Here is a 7,693-nt window from a genome sequence, read left to right on the forward strand (position 1 = left end):
AGGAGAAGAAATGTACCTACTGTCTACCTGTTCTTTACTTTCTTCCTCTTCTTCCAATTTGTTAAGAGAAATGACTTCAAAGGAGGAGAAGTGTCAGCTACTGTCCCTTGCCTTGGCTTTTCCTCAGCAAGCTTCCTTTTGCAAATGGCTTGATTGCTCTTGCTTACTGGATTAGGGACAGGATTGGTGCTTTTGTTAGTTGCCTTCACTTCTTTGAATCCAAGTCTTGGTTGCTGTGTGATTATTGGAGTTTTGTATTCATCCAGAGCCTTTTGTATTGGTGGTTCCATGAACTCCTCCTTTATGTACTTCTCTGCCTCACTTGAGTTTGGAATGACTTCTTCACTTTCTTGCTCCTCCACTTCCTCTTTTACACCCAACATTTGTTTCAATCGCTCTATCATGGGGGAGGTTTGTCGATCTTCCCAACATTTCTTCATCTCCTCGTCATACCTTTCAATCATGGATTCAAATGTTGAGGCGTTTTGGTCCAGGGAGGTTTGTGAGAGTTGTGAGTCTTCATGTTCTCTTGTCATCTCAAGTGCAGTTTCAGGTTCAACCACCTCATTCTTCATTGAAAGTTCACTTGATGCAGTGGCCTCCTTATCTTGCTCTTCCACTTTATCCTTCACATCTATCAATTGGTCTTCATTTTCCTTGCTTAGTAGTTCTAAGCGTTTATCTGTGTCCTCCAATTGCTTATCTGTCTCCTGAGAAAGGATTTCTAGTTCCCTCCGGGATTGTTGATATTCCTCCGCCATTCTGTTGAACCTAGACTCAAATTCTGAAAACCATGAGTGGTTCATGGAAGTTTGTGTGGGTGGTGAGTTTTGAAAGGGGCTTTCGGTTGAAGTATGGTCAAGTGATGATATCTCTGGATGAATATCATATGGAGAACTAGAATTCCCTTCCCAGCCACCATTAGAATCATGACTTGCATCATTTTGTGGTGGAGGGAAATATCCCATATGATTTTCTTTCTCATCTTGTGGTTCTGAAGCAAATCTCCATGAATTGGAGTGCTCAGAATGTGTATTCTCTTGGTGATATTCCCAGCCACCATTAGAGATTGGTGATGATGGGTAATATCCCATAAAATTTGTTTGATCATAAGATGAGTTGAACTCCATTTGAATTTTGTAAAACACACAACCAAGGAAAATTGAAATTACTCATATCAGAGATGAGAATTTCTTAGTGAGGCAAAAACTCAAACACCTTGGTTTCACTTTGAAACAGAAAACAAAAATAAAGAAAATGCTTAATCTAGACTTCTCACCCACTTAATCATTGTTGATCTAATCAATCCCCAGAAACGGCGCCAAAAACTTGATGAGTATTTTGGTGAAAAATAAATTTCTCCCAAAACACACAAATCTAACCGGCAAGTGCACCGGGTCGCATCAAGTAATAATAACTCACGGGAGTGAGGTCGATCCCACAGGGATTGATGGATCAAGCAACTTTAGTGAGTGATTAGTTTAGTCAAGCTAACATTGAGTGATTTGAGTGACAATTGAAGCCAACAGAATGTAAATTTGCAGGAATTATAAAGTGCAGAAAGTAAATTGCATTGAAGCTTAAAGAGCAAGAAATGCAAATTGCAAGAATCTTAAATTGCAAGAAATGTAAATTGCATTAAATGTAAAGAGGAGTGGGTGCTGGAAATTAAAGAGAGCAATAGATCAAAGCTTAGAGAAAATTAAACTTGCAAGAAAAGTAAATCAGATGATGAACAGAAATGTAAAATGCAGAGCACTTGCAGGAGAATTAAATTGCTTGAAAATAAATTGAATTTACTGGGAACAGAAAGCAATGAGAACCAAAGATCAAAATCAAATTCCTTCTCCCCTCAATCCAAGATTCAAATTCAAAGAAAGAAAATCAAAAAGAGAGCTCTGTATTCCTCGTGCTCCCTTATGGAGCCAGCCTCCCCACAAATATGAAACAGATGCCTATTTATAGGCATTTTTACAAAATGAAAATGAAATTCAAAACAAATTACAATTAAAATGAAATTTCTATTCTAACTATCTCTTGTGCCTTTGAGTGGTGTCTATTGGGCCCTTGCTCTTGATGGAATTGGGTTGATAAAGGCCTTGGTTGATTGCTCTTGGAGTTTGAAGAGGAACCGAATTGAACCGGGTTGAGTTTGCAAAAGTTGGTGCAAAAGTTAGAGCAAAAGTTAGGGGTCTAATTTTTGGTCTAACTTTTCATATCAGCCCACAAAATTTGCTGCTATCCACGTTGGGGCAAAAGTTAGGGGTCTAACTTTTGCTCCAACATTGGCCTCCCTTATGCACATTTATGGCGCCAACTTTGTCCTCTTGTCATGTTGTCAATTTTATGCCCAATATAGACTATCATATATGGTTGGAAAGCTCTGAATGTCAGCTTTCTAACCCACTTGGAATCACTTCCATTGGACATCTACAACTCAAGTTATGATCATTTGAAGAGGGCATGGTCGCTGGCTTTGGTGTGCAACGTTTGAGGTAACGTTTGCCTCAAACGTTGGCGAAAACGCCAGTTCTGGAGGCTCAAACGTATTGTCCACCCCATACTATTATACATTGTTGGAAAGACCTGAATGTCTACTTTCCAATGCCCTTGGAAGCACATCAATTGAGGCTCTGCAGGTCGAGTTATACTCCATCGAAGGTGCAGAGGTCAAGTGGCCTCACTGCAGGTTGCCACCATGTTCATTTATGCACATTGCGGGGCCGTTTTCTCCCTCAATTTTAGTGTCCACCATGCAGTGCCATATATGCTTGGAAAGTTCTTGATTCCTACTTTCCATTGCTTCTTGAATCACCTCATTTGGAGCTCTGTAGCTCAAGTTATTCTTGTTGGAAGTATACCCCTTCAAGCTGTTGTGGTGTGTGGCGCCAACGTTAGCCACCAAGTTAGGGGGCTAACGTTGGCGCAAACTTTTGCTCCTCCCCTTGTGATTTTCATGTGCCAACGTTAGCCACCAAGTTAGGGGGCTAACGTTGGCGCAAACGTTTGGTGCCCAGGGAGGTTTTCTTCATGCCAACGTTAGCCTCAAAGTTAGGGGGCTAACGTTGGCGCAAACTTTTGGTGCCCAGGGAGGTTTTCTTCATGCCAACATTAGCCTCAAAGTTAGGGGGCTAACGTTGGGGCTAACTTTTCACCCAAAAGTTTGTGCAAAAGTTTAAGGCTAACTTTTGGTCCAGTTTTTTGCTTCCTGGTTCATTTTCACTTATTCCATTGTCCTCTCTTTATTCCTAGCCATTCCTTCTTGCTTCAACCTTTCTTCAAGCTTTCTTCACCTATCATTAATCAACCAAACACATCAAAGCTATGCTCAAAATCATGAGATATTCATTCTTTCATAATATGTGACAATTATAGCATAAAACCTCATGAAATAGCATGAATTCATACATGGTTGATTAAATCAAAGGAAACATGAAAATCTACCCAATTGGCTTGCTTATGGATCAAGAAAGTGCATAAAACCTATTGAAACCAAAGGAAAAAGGCATAGAAAAATATGACATGATGACATGTCATCACTCCCCCTTTGACCAAGATTGAATTCTGCATGAAATAGCCTTAGGAATGAGTTGGATTTGGGCCTGGAAAGCTTAGAAATCGCCCCAGCGTTTTCACTTTAATGGGATCACGTGCGAGCTGTAACACGTACACATGGGTCACGCGTACGCGTCGCTTGGCTTTTCCCTCTCACGCGTACGCATCATGTCATGCATACGCGTCGCCTGGCGACCTCATCTCCACGCATGCGCGACTTCCACGCGTGCGCGTTGATGTATTCAATCCAAATCCTTGTTTTTCCATGAATTATCAACTTTGCATGCTCTTCTCTTCACTTCTTCCATCCAATACTTGCCTTATGAACCTGAGATCACTCAAAAAATACATCAAGGCATTGAATGGAATTAAAGTGAATTAAATTTAGCTATTTTAAGGCCTAAAAAGCATGTTTTTACACTTAAGCACAAATTCAGAGAGAATTATAAAACCATGCTATTTCATTGAATAAATGCTATATAAGTTGATAAAATCTCCCAAATTAACCACAAGATAAACCACAAAATTGGGGTTTATCAAACCTCCCCACACTTAAACCAAGCCTGTCCTCATGCTAAACTCAAGAAAGAAACAAAGGGTATGAACATTTATTCAATGCAAATTATCTATATGCAGTCTACTTACATGTAATCTATCTATATGAATGCAACTAAATGCAAAGTGATTCTACATACATGGTTAAAAGTAAATCAATCTCCAAGAATACATATGCACATGTAGGGCTAAGTAGTATGATGAATCATGAATCCCACCAATTCAAATATCAAAATGAAGTTCAAATAGACTTGCAAGAAGAAAGCTCATGAAAGTCGGGAACAAGGAATTGAGCATCGAACCCTCACCGGAAGTGTATTCGGTCTAGTCGCTCAAGTGTATAGGGTTGATTTATTCAATTCTCCTCTAATCATGCTTTTCATGATTTGTTTTTCTTCTAAGAATCAACAATTATTCAATGCATGCATACATTCATCATGAGAACTTATTCATATGTTGTAATGGGGCTAGGGTTAAGGTAGTGATGCATATGGTCAAGTGAGCTTGAAATTTGAACCTTTGATTAACCTAAGCTCTCACCAAAAACATATAACAACTTATACAATTCTAATACGATACCTAGCTACCCATGATTCCCACTTTTCACATACTCATGCATTCTCTTTAATTCACATTCCACATGCATTGTTATTATTACTTTACTTTGGGGCATTTTTGTCCCCTTTTTATTGCATTTTTTCCTTCTATATATATATATATTTTTTTTTCTTTTTCTATTTTTTTCTTTATCATTTTTTTCACATAAAGTATATACAAACGTATCAATGCATATGGTTTTACATTTAGTGCATGAGCACGTACCCAATCCCATGATTTTCAACAAAAATACAAAATACACTTTTACCTCAACCAATGTCCCAAGTTTCCCATACCCAAATGAGACGCACTCTTACTAGCCTAAGCTAATCAAAGATCCAAATTAAGGGACATTTATTATTTTTTACTTAGGGGTAGTGATCTGCTAAAATTAAGAACAAAAGGGATTAAATATGCTCAAAATTGGCTAACAATGGTTGACGAAAGGTAGGCTATATGGGTAAGTGAGCTAAATGAAATGATGGCCACAATCATATAAATACATGTATACATGGAATAATGGACATAAAGAATCAAACAAATTAAAGATTACAATCATAGAGAGAGAATAATACACATAAGAATAAAATAAGTGGTTATATGATATAACCACACAATTAGGCTCAAAACTCACATGCTTGTGTTCTTAGCTCAAAAACCATGTTCCAAAATAAATTCTTCAAGCAAGTTCAACAAAAAATTTTCAAATTGGTAGGGTGCCGTAAAAACAGTTTCTTGGAAAAGAAATCATCACTCTAACCAAGTAGTCCGAACATAAAAGAAGTGGTAAAATATGTATAAATTCTAACTAACATGCACTGATAGGGGAAAAATCATCGGTAAAGAATTTCACAAAAATAATCACGTTGCAAGTATAGATCTAAATCGACAATTAATCCTCAATCAAATTTAATTTGTTTGTCACTTAAGCAAACCCAATAAAATTAACCGAAGTATTAAACCTCGGGTCATCTCTCAAGGAATTGCAGGGAAGTGTACTTATAATTGGTTATGAGATTGTATCTTTTTAGGTTTTGAAATGTTGAACAAGGAATGTAAATGACAAGAAAATAAACTAATAATTAAGAAAAGTCCTAGCAAGGATTGATAATTGGAATTCTTATCCTCATTATCATTGTCAATTGTGATGGTAATTGCCTTTTTGCTTTCACTTAGTCAACCTCTAATAATGAAGGAAAGTCAAGTGAGTAAAGTTAACTTAAGTTCACAATTCCTACTAAAAAAAACTAGCGTTAGTGAAGCTCGAGCCAACTAGCAAGTCTCAATCACCAACCAACAAGAGACTTTGACAATTCAAGAGTCTCTAATTACTCAATCTAAGCTAAGAACATAAAAATCTAATTTAAAGTCCAACCAAGCATTTTATCAAAAACTTGGTAGGCACAAAATAAAAGCATAAAAAATTAACAAGGAATAATAAATCCAAACAATCAATTACAAATATCAGTGACTAACAAATAAAAATAAAGGAATTAACAAAATAAAAAAAAGGAACATAAATTGCATTAATGAAAATTGAGAGTAACATATGAACTCAAAAACTAAATTAGCTAAATAAAGGAATCAATGAGAGAAGTAGAAAAACTAAAGTAATAGAAAAACTAAAGTAGAAGAAACCTAAATTGAAGTAAGGTAGAATTCTAAAATTGAGAAGAGATAAACCTAAAATTATGTGAATGAAAGTTGAATGATTGATTTCTTCACTCTACAGTCTCTAATAAGTGTTTTTGGGCTTGAAACTGGGCCAAAGACAGCACAGAAATCACCCCCAGTATTTTCTGATACGTGCAGCACGTGGCTATGTCACGCGTACGTGTCACCCACGCGTACGTGTCGCTGAACTTTTGCAAGGTCACGCGTACGCGTGATCCACGCGTGTGCATTACTTAACTGTATGGCAACTATGCAAATTGCATATCAATTTTAAGCCCCAGATGTTAGCTTTTCAACGCAACTAGAACCGTCTCATTCGGACCTCTGTAGCTCAAGTTATGATCGATTTAGTACGAAGAGGTTAGGATTGACAGCTTAGCAATTCCTTCAATTTCTTGTATTCCTTCCACTTTTGCATGCTTCCTTTCCATCCTCTACACCATTCTTGCCCTGTAAACCCTGAAAACACTTAACAAATATTTCACGGCATCGAATGGTCATAAGAGAGGATTAAACATAGCAAATTTAAGGCCAAAGGAGCATGTTTTCAATCATAGCCCAAAATTAGGAAGGAAAATGTAAAACAGGCAAATTCTATGAATAAGTATGAGAATAGTGGATAAAATCCACTCAATTAAGCACAAAATAAACCCTAAAAATGGGGTTTATCAATCTCCCCACACTTAAACAATAGCATGTCCTCATGCTAAGCTCAAGAGAACTAAAAGAGTGAAAAGGAATGGTAGAAAGTATGAAATGCAACCTATTTATATGAATGTAACTAAATGCAAAATGTCTCTACCTACTTGGTTAAAAGTAAATCAAATTCTCCAAGAATAAATATGAACCGGATCTCACTAATTCAAATCATAAAATAAGGTACAAGTAAACTTGCAAAAGAAGATAGCTCATGAAAGCCAGGAACAAGGAATCGAGCATCGAACCCTCACTGGAAGTGTATACACTCTAATTACTCAAGTGTTTAAGGTTCGATTCTCTCAATTCTCTACTAACCTTGCTTTCTAAGACTTGCTCTTCTTCTACCAATCAACAAATAATTTGATGCACAAGTACACATATCAAGAGGTCTTTTAAGGGTTGTAATGGGGTTAGGGTCAAGGTAGGATTGTATTTGGTCAAGTGGACTAAAATCTGAATCCTTAATTAATTTAAACTTTCCAGCTAACTTAAGCCAATCCATGTAATCCGAATATAAAACCTAACTATCCATTAACTATGTTTTGCCACATTTTCATGCATCCCAATTTGAGTACAACTCATATGCATTGCTATCACCATTTACTTTGGGACA

Source organism: Arachis ipaensis, chromosome B6, assembly GCF_059453495.1.
Source record: "Arachis ipaensis isolate K30076 ecotype BB chromosome B6, ASM5945349v1, whole genome shotgun sequence".
Classification (NCBI taxonomy): domain Eukaryota; kingdom Viridiplantae; phylum Streptophyta; class Magnoliopsida; order Fabales; family Fabaceae; genus Arachis; species Arachis ipaensis.